This window comes from Phyllostomus discolor, chromosome 4 (assembly GCF_004126475.2).
Source record: "Phyllostomus discolor isolate MPI-MPIP mPhyDis1 chromosome 4, mPhyDis1.pri.v3, whole genome shotgun sequence".
NCBI classification, from domain to species: Eukaryota; Metazoa; Chordata; class Mammalia; order Chiroptera; family Phyllostomidae; genus Phyllostomus; species Phyllostomus discolor.
The window spans coordinates 63,868,614-63,885,003 of record NC_040906.2 but is presented as its reverse complement, the minus strand read 5'-3'; the positions used below and the strand labels follow the sequence as shown (position 1 = coordinate 63,885,003).

Genomic DNA, 16,390 nt, shown 5'->3' with positions numbered 1-16,390 from the left:
GCAGCAGGCAAACCACAGTGGCACAAGAATGTTGCCAGTTGTCCTTGTCTGTGCATATGGGCCAGAGGCACTATCATGAAGTACTCAAGATCCAGGTGTTTTTCTTGGCTGGGGTTGGGGACATATAGTTTTGAGAGCACTGCTTTCAGGGGAGGAGCAAGCGATGTAAGTAGAAGGAAGCACCAAAACAAAATTCAAAAAGAAGTTTCAGATCATCTAAAAAGTAAAGTATGATTTTCAAAATCATTTTGAGGGTTAATAGTAGAATTTAAAAGAGTTAGAGAGTCTTTGAACGAAAATGGAAGTCAAGGTAAACTCAGCTCAAGCAGAACCTGCCAAATGTAAAAATAGTAAAATCTTCTGAGTTAACAACGCTTTATAGTTGACATGTTCTTTAGATAAAATAGTCCACACTTATCACTTGGTACAAAGTGAGGTATTATTATGGAGTTCTGTTTTAAGTAATAAGAATTCAAAAGGAAAAACTTTAAAGAAAACGACTTGAACTCTCTATAAACTTCCCTATCCATTACCAAATGTGTGTACATACAGCAAGGATGCTCTCACTCACCACAAAGTAGTCTAAAGGCAAGAATGCATGTTAAAATCTGCTATTGTTTACCAAGGTGTGCTTGCAAAGCATCGTCAGAGCCTGGATTACCATTAGCCTGACTCATGTATTCATTAGGGTAGACAGGGGAGGAAGTGGTTACTCAAAAAAATAAGGAGGATTCCTCTGTGTCCTTCTGATTTTAATTGTTGTTGACGGGGTTTTTTTGTCCATTTTATTTTAGGTTATTTTTCTTTATTTGCATAAGAAGACTTTATTTGGCTTCCTGGAATCTTATAGAACTTTATGGCTTTGGTTTGCTTATTCTGTTTATTTTGGCTTTTTGCCTTTATTTGCAAGCCTTTATTTAGCTACCCAGACTGATGTAGAAGATGGGTTAAAGTAATACAGATAATATTTGAATATTTTATATTTGATTTTATATAAAGTAAATTTAATTTGGTAAGGTTACTCTCATGTATGAGAGCCCACTAATGGTGACAACGGCTTTGTCTTATTCCTCACTTTGTTTGAGTGACTGGTCTGATGGATGGGTGCTTCCATCTTCCCCACGAAGTGTAGATTGTTGGGATTCTCAGAGCATTCCCCCTAGAGGAGTAACCTTTCAGAAAAGAATAAACTAAAACCCTACAACCAGGACTGGCTCTGGAAAATAACCAGCTCAGGCCCTGGCTGGTGTAGCTCAGTGGATTGAGCGCTGCGGGCTGCGAACCAAAGTGTCGCAGGTTCGATTCCCAGTCAGGGTACATGCCTGGGTTGCAGGCCATGACCCCCAGCAACCACACATTGATGTTTCTCTCTCTTTCTCTCTCTCTCTCTCTCTCTATCTCCCTCCCCTCTCTAAAAATAAATAAAATATTTTAAAAAAAAGAAAAGAACCAGCTCAGGAAAGGGGGTGTGGGGGAGCCATGGAGTCCCTGTATTAGAAATCCCAAAGTGGATGCAAACCAAATATTAGCTTAGAGTTGTGACACACATATTTTAAACAGCAGGCATGCACACAAAACTTTAAACCTAATATAAATAATGGTTAATAATACATCATATCCATTATGTTGTTAACACAAGTACCAGGAAACAATTTTCTAAACTATTATAGTTCCATCCAGTCAAATCATGAAGCTATGCATACATTACAATGTCATCCAAGAGATTAAGCTACTGAATTCATTGGAAGCCTTAAGTAGATTATCTAGATGACTTTTTTGTGAATCTACTTAGTAAGATAATTTCAAACCTTCTTTAAATGTAAAAGTAAATGTCTTGATACTTTCATTTGGTTCACTTATCACACAGAATCTTCATTAACTGAATTTTTAAAAATTAGGCCTTGACTGGTGTGGCTCAGTGGATTGAGTTCCAGCCTGCAAACCAAAGGGTCACTGGTTCAATTCCTGGTCAGGAATTCCTGGGTTGCAAGCCAGGTCCCCAGTAGGGGGGTGCAAGAGGCAACCACACAGTGATATTTCTCTCCCTTTCTTTCTCTCTCCCCTCCCCTCTCTCTAAAAATAAATAAATGATATCTATTTTTAAAAATTGTACTTTTTAATCTACTTTGGATTTAGAGAGAGTACCCTGAGCATGGAGGATATATGAAAGAAGTATCTCAAGCCCAGGCTGGCATAGCTCAGTGGACTGAGTGTGGGCTGCGAACCAAAGTGTCACAGGTTCGATTCCCAGCCAGGGCACATGCCTGGGTTGCAGGCCATAACCCCCAGCAACCGCACATTGATGTTTCTCTCTCTCTCTCTCTCTCTCTCCCTCCCTTCCCTCTCTAAAAATAAATAAATAAAATCTTTAAAAAAAAAAAGAAAGAGGTATCTCTAAGAAGGTCCATGTTGAAGATATAAAGTACAGTAGTATGTCTGTCACTTGGAGATGATCTGGATGTGGATAGGTTTTTAAAAGGACCTTTGTTAATGGACTTCTCAATGGACTATACAAAGTGCTCCATAGGTGCAGAGAAGTTTGAGTCTTTAGAAGACAGTCCACAGTAATATTAAAACTGCACTCCTCAGACTGTAAGGAGATCCTTTGAGTTACCTGGAGAAGAAGGGAAGAGGAGGACAAAGAAGAAGGCATGGGAGGAGGATTCTGAGATTTTGAGCCCTGACTTCAGCCACAGCAGTTCTGCTTTTAATTGCTTTATAGTATGTTCTTCCTCATACTACATAGTTTCCTTGAGTTACAAAATAAAAATTGAATTAACAAACACTGTACAAAGAACAGTATCCTACTTAGTCCCTCTATAGGAAGGCACCATACCACTAATAAGACCCTTGATTTCAGCAGACACGGCTCTCTTTTGAAGGGCTAAAAATCCTAATATTAAAAATTCTCTTTAAGCATAAACACAAAGTAATGAGTGTAATCAGTAGACAAAGGATCCCTAATTCTGAATATGTCTAAAACTATTTTAAAGCAATCTCTTTCTATGAATTTATTAAGACAAAGGTAAAAAGTGTTTAACTGAACTGAAGTACATTTGCATCCTAAGAGAACTGTTTTGTTATAGAGATAGATGTCAAAATAATTTTAAATATGTAAGATAGCAGCAGTAAATATAGAATATTTTAGTAATATTAGGTTAGGAATGGTTCTTCTAACAATACATAAATATGTAAAAGTGCTTAGCAAAATAAAGATTAAAAACTTCACTCAGTGAGCGCTCTTTGCACATAGGTTAAAGTTAACTAGAAGAGAGCAAGAAATTATTTGTGACAATTGATTAAAGGCTATCATACATAAAGAGTTCTTAAAATTATACTTTACATAAAAGTGTTTTTAAATGAGCAAATTTATGAAAAGATAATTTAAAAGAAATACAAATCAATACATTTGTTAAAGGATATTCAAAACATATTAGTAAGAAGAAAAGTAAAATTTCAACTAAAAAGTTAGACAATGATTTTTGTCCACCAAATAAACAAAAAATAAAAATTGGTGATTTCCAGTGGTGGAAAAGTTAGAAGTAAATGGGCTCTTCGCACTTTGTAGACATATAAATCAATTAAACTTCATTAGTAGGGTAATTTGACTGAAATTTAAAACATGCATGCCAGGAAGTCTACTCTTAAGAATTTACCCTCCAAATGTACTCCTACATGGGCAGAAAACAGCACAGAATGTTCCTGTGGCACTCTCTGTAATTGTGAAAAATGGAAGTTTTAAATGTATATCAATTCAGATGTGGCTAAAGCTATAATAATTTAATTTAATGTACTCTGCACCCATTGGAAAATCTAAAATAAACAGTTAATGCATAAAGAACTTTAAAACAGAGTAGGGGAAAAGGTAGAAGAACAATGTGCATAACATGATCCCATTTATGTTTTCTTCTTAAAGAAAGATCACATATATATGCACACTAACACGTGTACACATAAAAAAAGACCTCACAGATATATATGTATATATATATCAACCTTTTAATAGTGGTTACTTCTGGAGGAGTTGTAGAAGGGGAGGAGTGTAAAGGGAGACTTTCAAAAATTATGTTATATATGGTTTGAACCTTTACAATAAGCACACATTCATGTATTATTTGGTCAACTTTAAAAATACCAATAATTCACAAAGAATTTTTAAAAGCCAATCACATTTGTTGATAATAACATCTTATGACGTTATAGGTCTTCATACTTCTGTTTATGCTTACTGATGAGAATTATTCATCTACCCACTGTGTATTTGGTGTTTGTTTATACCCACTGATTCTTCTTAATGGGATTTTTTTTCATTCTTTTAGGTAATTATTTCATATTTCCTCATGATTTTCTTCCAACCAAGTAAAATTTCTCCTCTGAAAAGACTGCTGAAGTCTCCACAAAATAGTATAATAAAGGGGAGTAAAACAATTATGGGCCACTAATTTTTACAGAAATCAAGGGCATTAATTTGTCCTATTGAAATCCACTGTTTCTAAAAAGGCAGTTCTTAACAGCTTCATTCTTTCTCATTAGTCATTTATTGCCTTTACTCTCCCCACCCTGTACACCGAGTTCCATTTCAACATGTAAGTCTTCTATCAAATTTAAGGTAAACAAGTGACAGTCAGTGCTCCCTCCACTTCCCTTAGCTAACACCCTGCGTCACCCTCGGTGGTCAGCTTTTGCTTAAGTTGCTCAATGTGTCTGGGCAGTGCCACCCCACAGAATTGGAAGGGCTTCAGAACTTCACAAAGTTACTTCTTAAAAAGCAAGAAACTTGTTTGGGGCTGGAATTCTGTGTAAATAACTGGAACAACAAAACACCCACCTGAGATCCAGGTGATTTTTCCCTGGTCTTCGAATAAAATCTAAACTCCTTACTTAGCCTGTTGTTTGAGGTCCTGAATGTTCTAGTAGATCCTTTGACTTCATGCCATACCACATCCAGATCATACTGACCTTCCTCATACCCCTAAAAAGTTTCCAATCTAGGTAAAGTAATACAATCTGTAGATAGTTAACCATAATAAAAGGAATAGTGCCCATTATTGGTTTCTATTTGTTAAGGTTTGAATTATAACTCCCCCCAAATTTACTGAAGTCATAAACCTTGGTACCTATGAGTCTGACCTTACTTAAATAGGCTCTTTGCAGATGTAATCAAGGTGAGGTCTTGTTGTGGGCCCTAATCCAATATTATGACTGGCATCCTTATAAGAAGAGGAAAGTGCCATGTTGAAGACAGATACACAGGAATAACACAGGGTGATGACAGAGGCAGATTTGGGATTGGAAGCTTTGCAGGCAAAAACCAAGAAACACCAAGGGTCAGTGATCACCCCAAGAAGCTTGGGAGAAGCAAGGAAGGATTCTACCCAGAGTCTCAGAGGGAGCATGGCCCTGCTGATACCACAATTTCAGACTTCTAAACTCTAGAACTATGAGAGGAAAAAAATTCTGTTGTTTTTAAAATATTAAATTTGTGGTAATTTGTCACATCATCCCTACAAAAATCACACAATATCCATTCTTCTTTCCATTTAGAGGCACTGATAAATTTGGAATGTGCTGTCAATCTCAAGAATAGGTGATTTTAATTTGCATTTGTCTGATGATTAGTGATGTTGAGTATCTTTTCATATGTCTATTGGCCATCTGTATGTTCTCTTCGGAGAAGTGTGTATTCAGGCCCTTTGCCCATTGTTTTAATTGGATTGTTTGGGGGGGGGTTGGTGTTGAATTTTGTTAGTTTATTATAAATTTTGGATATTAACTCCTTGTCCAATGTATTGGTGAATATGTCCACCCATTATGGGTTGTCTTTTTATTTTGTTGGTGGTCTCCTTTAATGGGCAAAATATTTTTAGTTTGATGTAGTCCTATTTGTTAATTTCTTCATTTCCCTTGCCTGAGGAGATATATCTGATAAAAAATTGCTATGAACAATGTCCAAGAATTTGCTGTCTATGTTTTCTTCTAAGATTTTTATGGCTTCAGGTCTAACATTTAAGTCTTTGATCTATTTTGAATTTATTCCTGTGCATGGTGTATAAAGGTGGTCTACTTTCATTTGTCTGCACATATCTGTCCAATTTTCCCAACACCATTTATTAAATGAACTATCTTTAGTCTATTATATGTATTTGCTCCCTCTATCAAATATTATTTGATTATAAAGATGTGGGTTTTTTTTCTTGGTTCTCTATTCTGTTCCATTATGTGTCTGTTTTATGCCAGTACTATGCTATTTTGATTACTATGGCCTTATAGTATAGTTTGATGTCAAATGGCATGATTCCTCCAACTTTGTTCACCACAATGAGATATCATCTCATACTGGTCAGAATGGCTCTCATCAATAACAAACTGGTGAGGACATGGAGAAAAGGGGACACTTTTGTACTGTTGGTGGGAATGCAGACTATTGAAACCCCTGTAGAAAGCAGTATGGAGGTACCTCAAAAATTAAAAATGGATTTGCCTTTTAACCTAGCAATCCCACTTCTAGAAATATATCCAGAGAAACCCAAAACACTAATTAGAAAGAACATAAGCACCCCTATGTTTATTGTAGCATTATTTACAGTCTCCAAGATATGGAAGCAGCCCAAATGCCCATCAGTAGATGAGTGGATGGAAAAACTATGTGACATTTATAGAGTGGAATACTACTCAGTCATAAAAAAGGAAGAAAAATTTACCCTTTGTGATAGCATGGATGGATCTGAAGAACACTAAATGAAATAATCCAGTCAGAGAAAGACAAATACCACATGATTTCACTCATATGTGGAATCGAATGAACAAACTGAACTAATAAACAAAATAGAGACAGACTCATAGAGAGCAGGCTGACCGCTATTGGTGGCTGGATTAGGGGGTGGAGAGATTGAGCAAAAAGGAAAAAAGGATGAATGAACATGGACAACAGTATGGTGATTGCAGGGTGAAAGGGATATAAAGAAGTTAAATGGTAATGGAATAAATACAATAAAATCTTTTTGCAAAAGAGCAGGTGCTTATTCAACACCTCTTTCGTCTAGATATTTACTCAAAACACAGTGGAAGGTCTGAAATAACAAGTATTGAAATTTTATGTACAAATATATGACAAAGAATTGTGCTGAATTCAGAATCAGTGATACTTTCTATTTAGTCAAACATTGTGAACATTGTATTTTCCTAATAAACTGAGACCAGGGGAGGAGCTAGAGTAAAAGAGCTGTGTAATGAATGATTTAACTTAAGAGTTTAACAGCTGGCCTAGCTCCCAAAACAGAAGCCTGGGAAAATTGCCATCAATTCCGGATGGCAATTTCAGTAGTTTCCAGAGGAAGCCAGTTAGGACTGCTCCCTCTTCAATAATGGAAAAATACAGAAGCTACTACCACCCCAGGCAAGCACTTGACCATGTGGTCCTGCCAGTGTCAGTCAGAGAAGGGTCCACTGCTCTTGTCAGGCAAAAATTCTACTTAGAAGTACTGATTTCCAGTGTTGAGCAAACCTCTCCATTACCATGTGCACATCCATTTACACCTCCAGTTGTAAAGAGGGGTTGAGATAAAACCAGTGAAAGACACAGAGCATTGAGTAAAGAGAGGAGCAATGGTCTAGGTAGGCTCCAGCTGTTGTTTCCTTCCCTCGCTCTACCACCTACCAGCCCTGGGGCTTTGGCAAAGTCAGTGCCAACTTGGGGTGCATTTCTCCAAGTACCCAATGCAGGGAGAAATGCCACATCATTGTGAGGATCAAATAAATTACATAGAAAATGAAAAAATCTTTAAAAATGTAAAGTATTATAAAAATTTAAGGGTTCTAAAAGATCACTGTAGAATGCTGTGATTTGACACACAAACTACACTCCCCTGGTACCATATTTCTAAAGGCCATTATAATCCAATGACATTATGCACACCAAAAAGGTGGTGCCATAGTGCTACAAATCCAGAGAATGCCATCATTTCAGTTACAGAATAAATTTCAGACTCCTTCACATGGTTTGTAGCACCTCCCCTGACGTCTGTCCAGCCTCCTTTTACAGCTGCATATTCCTGTGTGTTTCCCCTTATATAAATAATGCTTGTGAAGGGAGTAAAGCAAACTGGTTCAGCTCAAGTTCTTAGGTCTCTGATCAAGTGAATTAATCTGTGCTTCACAGTCTTCAGTTATGAAATGGGACCAATTATACTATACACCACCAATATCATCACCAAGTAAAACATAACTGTACTCAACACATAGTAATTGCTCAATAAATGCTGCCGGTAATCATTATTCTTAGTAGTCATAGTTTGCCCTCCAGCTGCTCATTGTGCCAAGCCCATCTTAAATGCTACATCATTAATGAAGCCTTGCCCAATATCTCCAAGCAGATATAAGCATCACCTCCCCAGAGCATCCAAAATACCTCTTGGGGTTCTCTCTCATGATGAATCACAATTTGCCTTGTTAAAATCATATGTACCTGTCTTTTCCTCCTGAGTAAATTATGAGCTCACCTCTCACACTCCCACTCCAAGATAGAATCCTTTTGTCATTTATTTTTGTATCCCTCTAGCACTTAAAAGACTGAATTTCTCATAAAAGCTGCTCAGTAAGCATTTGATGAATACATTCATAATCTGCCCAAAGCTCTGGCAGATGATTTATTCTCCCTGTGATGCTTTACTTTGGGCAATGTAGCTATTGGATGAATGATATTTGTTGTGGTTTTAATATTTAAATGTAATTTATGTTTACTGGATTGTTTGGCTTAATTGCAATGAGTATAGAATAATTTGTAGTTTGAAAAGAAAAACTAATACAATAATAATATACATTTTATACTTCTGTTATTTGAAGACAAGGTGCCATCAATTGCAGTATGCACCACTAATTTACTAACTACTGCTTTTCAACAAAAACTTCCACATTAAATGTACGCATAGGTGGTAAGAAGCATCCTAACTTCAGAAATCAAAGTGCAAAGACATACATAAGATGTGAAGAAATGCAGTTAGGGCCCTCATCTCCCAAAACAGCCCCCCAGTGCCCCAAGATGTACACACATTAAATAAACTCTCCCAGCCAGTCCTGCCCAGCAGAGCACAGCTTCCAGTCTCTTTTGTCTCAGGCTGCTATTTTTCTATTTGATTGGGCCTCACATTTTGTTACTTCTGCTTCTAGAACATCGAACATCTATCTCCTTCTTTCCCTGACCACCTACATCTTCCAAGCCCCAGGTCTGACCCTCAACACATCAATAGCAGGCAACTGGTCTCCCTATATAGGGAAGCCTTAACCTAACTCTTCCTATCTAATCATGTCATACTCCATGCATTCGAAATCACCTACAATCTAATTCTTACTTAACTTTCCAGTCTTTTAATCTAAATGATCATTTAGAGGCTCCAAGATGTACTAGCCTTCCTCCCAAGAATATACCTAACATTGTCATACCTCTGCATTTTTGTTTAAGCTGTTCTCTCTTCCTAAAACCGCCTCCCAATTCTTTTTCATTGAAATTTCCCTCCACTGATAAGAGCTGAGCTCAAAATCCACCTCCTCTGTGAAGCATTCCCTGTGACAGCAGCCAGAATGTCCTATTACCACCATTGAAGTCCTATATAGTTTAGTATCTGCCCCCTCTTGCAGCCCTTGACATATTACCATACATTCTAGTTATTTCTTTGTATGGCCAATCTCCGGTTAGGCTGGGAACCCCATTTAATATGTATCTATGACTGTAATAGGCTTAAACAGCATCTTGGTTTAGTAAAAACAATATATCAAGTAAATCTATATGATTTGGGGAGCAGATATTTCAGTTGATTGTATGTCACATAGAGGTTTCTGAATGATACAGAGGGAGTCAAAGGAGATAAAAATTACTGACATTAAGAATTTTATTTCAAGCTCTTTCACGTGCTCATTTGGTGGGGCACACAAAAGTGGGGCTGAGGGACACTGGGCATCTTTAGGGATGCACGAGAAGGTAAAACAGCCACTGTCCCTGACTGGCTTCTTTTATTCAGACCAAGCAGAGCAAGTGCAAAGTGGAAATGATAAAATGCTAAGTATTCTTGGGGATGAGGAGGAGAGCACTAGAGTGTATGAAATCACCAAAATACTGGTGTCAAAGAAAGATATCATTACCATTCTATAGGAAAGAGAGGAGGGAAAACAGGCCACTTTGCAGGAAGAGAACAGGAAGCATTTTATGTCTTTCCTGCTAGTGTTACAACTTGAGCGGATACGCTCTGTAACAGGGAGAATCTCGGTACCACCTTGTGTTCTCCCTAACACTAGAAAGGAATAAAAACGAAGTCTGTATAAGAGATGCATCTGGAGAGAGACAGTCATCACTGGCCAGAACTGATTAAAATTCTCACTATGGACTTAAAGAAGCCCACGCACCATGCTATACCACGAAAGGAAAGTATAACAACTGCTTCCCAGAGCACGTGTGAAGTGGGGAACAAAGACAGGAAAATGTATAACTGACTTCTGGCTGCAAGCTAAGATACTGAATGAAGGAAAAGCCAAATTGCATCATCTGTCGTTCCTATCTACGAGGTGATGAATTCAACTCCATAATCGGTGTTAGGACAACACCCACTGCCTGGGAAGCAGATTATTAATATTCCCTAGCTTTCTCATGCTGCTGTATTTCATCTTTCTGAATAATAGCTAGCAGAAGGGCCAAGTGTGTTTGTCACATATTTTGTCTCACTCACACACCTGGCAAAACATTCTGTGCATATCACACACCAACACACAGCCAAACAGGGAATGTTTCCTTCCCTCTTCACTGAAGAAAACAGAGCCAAGGTTTTGCTCCCAGAAACAGGGGTTGCAAGGAGACTTTTTGCAAGGCTGTTGACTACCCCTTCCCCCTAACTTAGAGAGTCAGTTTACTAGCTGGCTTTTAGAGTAGATCTTTAAAAAAAAAAGCTTTAAAAATAGTCTTTCTAAAATGCAGAGATAACATGAGCAATGATGTTCACTTTGATTTGTATTCCAATTACTACAAACAGATGATTTTATTATATCCATGCCTCTGAATTTTCAAAAAGTAAAAATTCCCTTTACTATAAAATAGTTTACAAGTGCATAGCATTATGGACTGGTCACTCTCCACTGTATCCCTTGCTTGCTGTTTGCTATTCTTTGCTTAACAGTTTAGCTTTTGGCATGTGGTTCAAGCAACTGGAAAACCAAAACCTAAATCAGTGAACTCCCGCAGGAAAAGCAGCGAATTTGTATGAAATGCTGGGAGTATTTAGGAACACACTAGGAGGTAAAATGGCTTTCATCACTTTCCAGTGAACCATCTTGGCTTTGTGTAAATTTCCCTTTTTATCCACTTTTGAAATGTAATTTCCCTGAGGGCAGGAGTCCTGTCCTGGAACCTTTGGACTACATCAGACCTTTGAACTGCATCCTGCTAGTTCTTGCTCAACAAACCCGGAAGTTCTCTTTGTCATTCTCCAAGTGAGTCGTAGTTAATTATTTATTTGATTCCACTGGCTCCTGAATGATTTGGGGCAGAGAGAAATGCAATTCTATATTATTGCCTTTTAAGTACTTTTAGTCTGTTAATTTATTTAGTTTTTTAAATTTTTTTTATTGATTGAATTTTAGAGGGAGAAGAAGAGAAAGAGGGAAGTGGTAGAGAGGGAGAGAAAGAGAGAGACATAGATTTGTTGTTCCACTTATTTATTCATTCATTGGTTAATTCTTGTATGTGCCCTGACCAGAGGAGATCTAACCCTCAAATTGGCATATCAAGTTAATACTCTAACCAACAGATCTGCCTGCCATGGCTAATTTTATTTAGTTTTATAATTGTTTTTCTTTTTTTTAAACATGGTTTACAAAGAAACACACAAAATTGGCATGCCAACCTGGTTTAAAAAAAAAATAAGTAGGGCAGTCTGAGAGGAAACCAGTGGACTCCCTAGAAGAAATTGTACTTGGCATTGATTTTTCTATTTATACTCTTGTTTTTCTTTTTTATGGCTGATATTTGAACACTGTTAAGAATAACCAAGACACAATGGGCTTTGAAAAGAGAAGGAAGAGAAGATAAGAATTGAACCCAAATGTCAACATCATAGATTAAATAAAATTTCCCCAAATTCTGAATGTTTTATCCTTAGCTTTAAAAATATTTTACTTTTTTCTTATCAAGGTGAAGTCCATACTCTTCACATTTCTTCTCATTCTATATTGCTGGTAGATAAAAAGCCATTGTAAAGTTTGAGCTGAGGGACCTTAATAATCAACCAATATAACACCCACATTTTACTGATATGGATAATTTTACACAAAGAGGGGAATCGACTTGCCTGGAGACACATGGTCATTGGGAGCAGCTGTAAAATGTGTCACTGGCCTTCTATTCCAGACCAGTGATCTTCCCACCAAATCACACTGCCTTTCATTGAGAGGTTATCATTAGAGACTACTTTGCCCCTTTTTCATCTTTCCTCAAAAATTCAGCCTGCTAAAACTTTCAATCATTTTTATGGTCTCTCAACTAATCTTTAAGATTTTGACATGGCATAAAATAAGGCACAGCTTTTCAAAAAAAACTTGAAATAATCCGTTCATTTGTTCATAATGGCATCAAAAGTTCCAGCTCTCTAAACTTACAATCTTTCTGTTCTTCCTTAGTAAAAATAATTCTTTGCTGCTATTTTCTGACTTAAGACCAAATTCTCATACATATTTCTGCTTTTGCTCTTTTCCTTCTCCTTTTCATTGCTACAGATCAGATTGCTAAGATTTCTGAAGCCTGACACAAGAATCGTTTCGTACTCAGTCCTGCTGCCTACTGCTTGTCAGGCATCCATCATTTCAAAATGAATATGTAGGAATGTAATTCACAGTCCTGGCAGAACAAATTTTTTAAAGACTCTAACTGATTTACAACATTTTACCAAATTGCTAGAAATATACTCTGACAAAAAATCCTTAATACTAAAACATAATTATAGAAAAGCAAAAAAAAAAAAAAAACACCTTTCATTCTTTAAATATCTGGAAAAAGTCCAAGATAAAACAAATACTGATTTTTTTTTGTCTGTTCTAAATATAAGATACTTTTTTGTGCTTGGTTCTTTGAGGTGGTGTAAGAAAGGAGATATGATACAGAGTCAGTCAAGGTAACTGGCCTTGGCTGGTGTGGCTCAGTTAGTTGAACATTGTCCTTCAAAGTGAAATGTGGCCTGTTTGATTCCCAGTCAGGGCACATGCCTGGGTTGTGGGTTCAACCCCTGGTCCAGGCACATGAAAAAGGCAACTGACCAATGTTCCTCTCCCCATCCTTCTCCCTCCCTCTCTCTGAAAATAATAAATAAAATCTTTTTTAAAAATCACAGTTACTAGAATTTCACTGGAAAATAAAATATAATATATTAAAATAAAATTATAAAATATACTTTATTATTTTTTAAAAATAATAAAATATATTAAAACGATAAAAACCCATTGTATTAAGATGCACACTGGATTAGCATGACTTTTTTCATGAGAAAGAAAATTGTTGTGGATATGAAAGGAATCTCACACTCTATTTTTTTCTCTTGAGCCCTTGCTATCTCAGGTGGAAAACTAGGGAAATGCAAAGTTAATTGAATAAACAAGTAGTACAGTTTAAAAGCCACATATGGACATTGTCACAGGTTTTGTGTTGTTGTTCAATATCAATCTGCATTACAATTGGAATTTGGAGAAACCATTACATAAACATCCTTGAAAAATTGTGCCTTTTTTCCTGTTGAAGAATAAAGTGGAAAGAAAGAGAAGCATAAGAGGAATGTGGAGAAAATGAGGGATTAAAGGAGCAGAAGGAAAGCAGCAAGAGGAGAAGGTTGGACATTCTTCCCAAGTTATGTGAAGACTTTCAGAGGGAGAAAGATGAATCTAATCTGACTTCAAATTTTTTAATTAAATTTATTGGACCAACTTTTATTAACTTTTTTTAAAGATTTTATTTATTTATTTTTAGAGAGGGAAGGGAGGGAGGGAGAGAGAGAGACAGAGAGAGAGAGACAGAGAGAGAGAGAGAAACATCAATGTGCGGTTGCTGGGGGTTATGGCCTGCAACCCAGGAATGTACCCTGGCTGGGAATCGAACCTAGGACACTTTGGTTCCCAGCCCGCGCTAAATCCACTGAGCTACACCAGCCAGGGCCTATTAACTTTATAATTCATGTCTTTCTGCCAACTGCCTATTCAAGTTATCCACAACAAAGTTTATTTAGGATCACAAAATTTAAAAAATATGTTTAGAGTTAAGAACAACCTTGACACAATCCCATTCTTCTGCTTCATTTTATGGACAAGGTACCTGGGTAGAATCAGGGTATTTGATTTTCCCAAGAACACATAGGAAATTATTCTAAATAAACTAGAGGAAAACATTGATTCCAAAACAAAATTATTCTGAACAAAAGGCAGGGGAATTGTCCTTGAGATCAGCTTACCAATAATTTATAATGGAATATGTAGAAAATATGTATTGTCTGTCCTTGAGTGTTCAACCCCATTTATGTGAAAATGCTCAGACTGGAGGACTAAGACTGTTCTTTTACTAAAGCTGTCACAGGAGTCTCTCTTCCTGGTCCTTGGGTTTCTTAACTAGAAGAACTAGAGTTTAACTGGTTGGTACAAAACAAACTTCCCCCGCTGAGTTTATTTCATGTAGAAATGATTTAAATATGAAAAATAGCTTCAGAGTTCAGAAAGCCCCAATTTTAGTTATTCATAGATTGTGAGTAACTGAAGAAAAGTCAGAGAAGAAAACAGGAGGAAGTCAGGGCTTGAATGATGGGGTTTGGCTGGAGCCTGAGGACTGATGTGATAGGAGTCTTCTTATGAAGAAAGGGCATGACTGACTTCATCGGGTGCCCAGACAAGAACAACCTGATTAGGATTCTTCAGGTGCCTACTTGAGGCTGTGCTATCCAGAAAGGAAAGGCCATTCAACATTAGCATGTATTGTCAAGGGAATTTGTGGGGTGACTTTTTCTGAAGCTTTACAAAGTTAGGCAAGGCAGCAGGGAAAGAGGGTTGGATGAAATGCAGTGACCATGTATAAGGACTGAGCAGATGAGAACTTAGTATCATCAAGCACTCCTCTAGCCCTAATGAGTCACACAAAAAACCAAGAATGTGGAAAAAATAAATAAATCATATTTTCTTAAATAAAAAGGAGATGCAAAGAGATTGCCTTAATCCCTCCCTCCAAATCTGTAGGCGAGAACACATATCTACAGGGACTGGAAGGTACTATAAAAATTTATCCGTTGGTGGGGTCACAGTTCCTGCCCGAGTAACCTAATTGTCTTTGACTCAGTTTTAATCTGGGTGGATGTGGTGAGAATGGCTGATGTTGCTTAACAGCATTTTAGAGTTGATGTTAAATATAGAAAATTCACAAAAAGATTCTTATCTAGAGAGGAGTGGAAAACATTGTTACACATGATGAAAGAGTCAGACAGAGAGACAAAGGTGGGAAACGGTCCCCTTCCTGCCACATATTTCATCTGTGAACAAAGCTCCCACTGGCTTCAAAGGAAGATCTGTACCCAAAAGACATAGTTAAGTGTACTGGGGACTGAAAAGCAGGTCCATTATGAATAACATTACCAAAAATGTGTATATTACCTGAAGGTAGCGATGGAAAAATGACACACTATTCAAAACTGAAAACAGGATCACTAAATATTGTAACAGGTGCAAAGAGAATCAGTTGTGAATGCTACAACTTTTAATACAAGAACACTTTGAAACAACAAAACACAAGAAGAATTTTTAAAATATAGCAGTTTTATGACATCAATATGCAATTTTCTGTGACCCCAATTCTTAAACTAGCCTACACATTAGTTGGATCTTGTTAGCATATGGGAAGATGGAAAGACAAATTAATGGTCTCACTTCTCATAAACATACCATGCAATAGACCTTACCTCTAGAAAAAGATGAGGGAAATAGGGGCATAAGGTAGATAAATCAAATACTTAAAAATTTCTTGTGTGGAACCTAATCAACAAAACAAACAAGCAAGCAAAATATAACCAGAGACATTGAAATAAAAAACAAAATGACACTAACCAGGGAGCAGGTAACAGAGGGGAAATGGGGAAGGGTTGTCAAGGAGCATGTATAAAGGACACAAGGGCGAAGCCATTGGGGAGTAGGACCAAGGGTGGGAGGTGGGCATGAATAGGGTGAGGGGTAGAGGTGGGGAGAAATGGAGACAACTGTACTTGAACAACAATTAAAAAAAGGAAAAGAAGGAGAAAAACTTTTCCAATTTTGTATAAATTTATCATTTTAAATTTTAATTTAAAAGTAGGAGGAAATATTATTGCTCTCATTCATTGAAAATGAGTTATAA

General features: G+C 37.0%; 1 protein-coding gene across 1 annotated transcript in view; it reads right to left on the bottom strand.

Moving 5' to 3' along the window:
* The window catches only part of LOC114495694 (cytohesin 1 interacting protein), a 64,470-nt gene that overhangs the window by 26,949 nt on the left and 21,131 nt on the right, over positions 1-16,390 (bottom strand). The gene's annotated exons all lie outside the window — the stretch shown is intronic.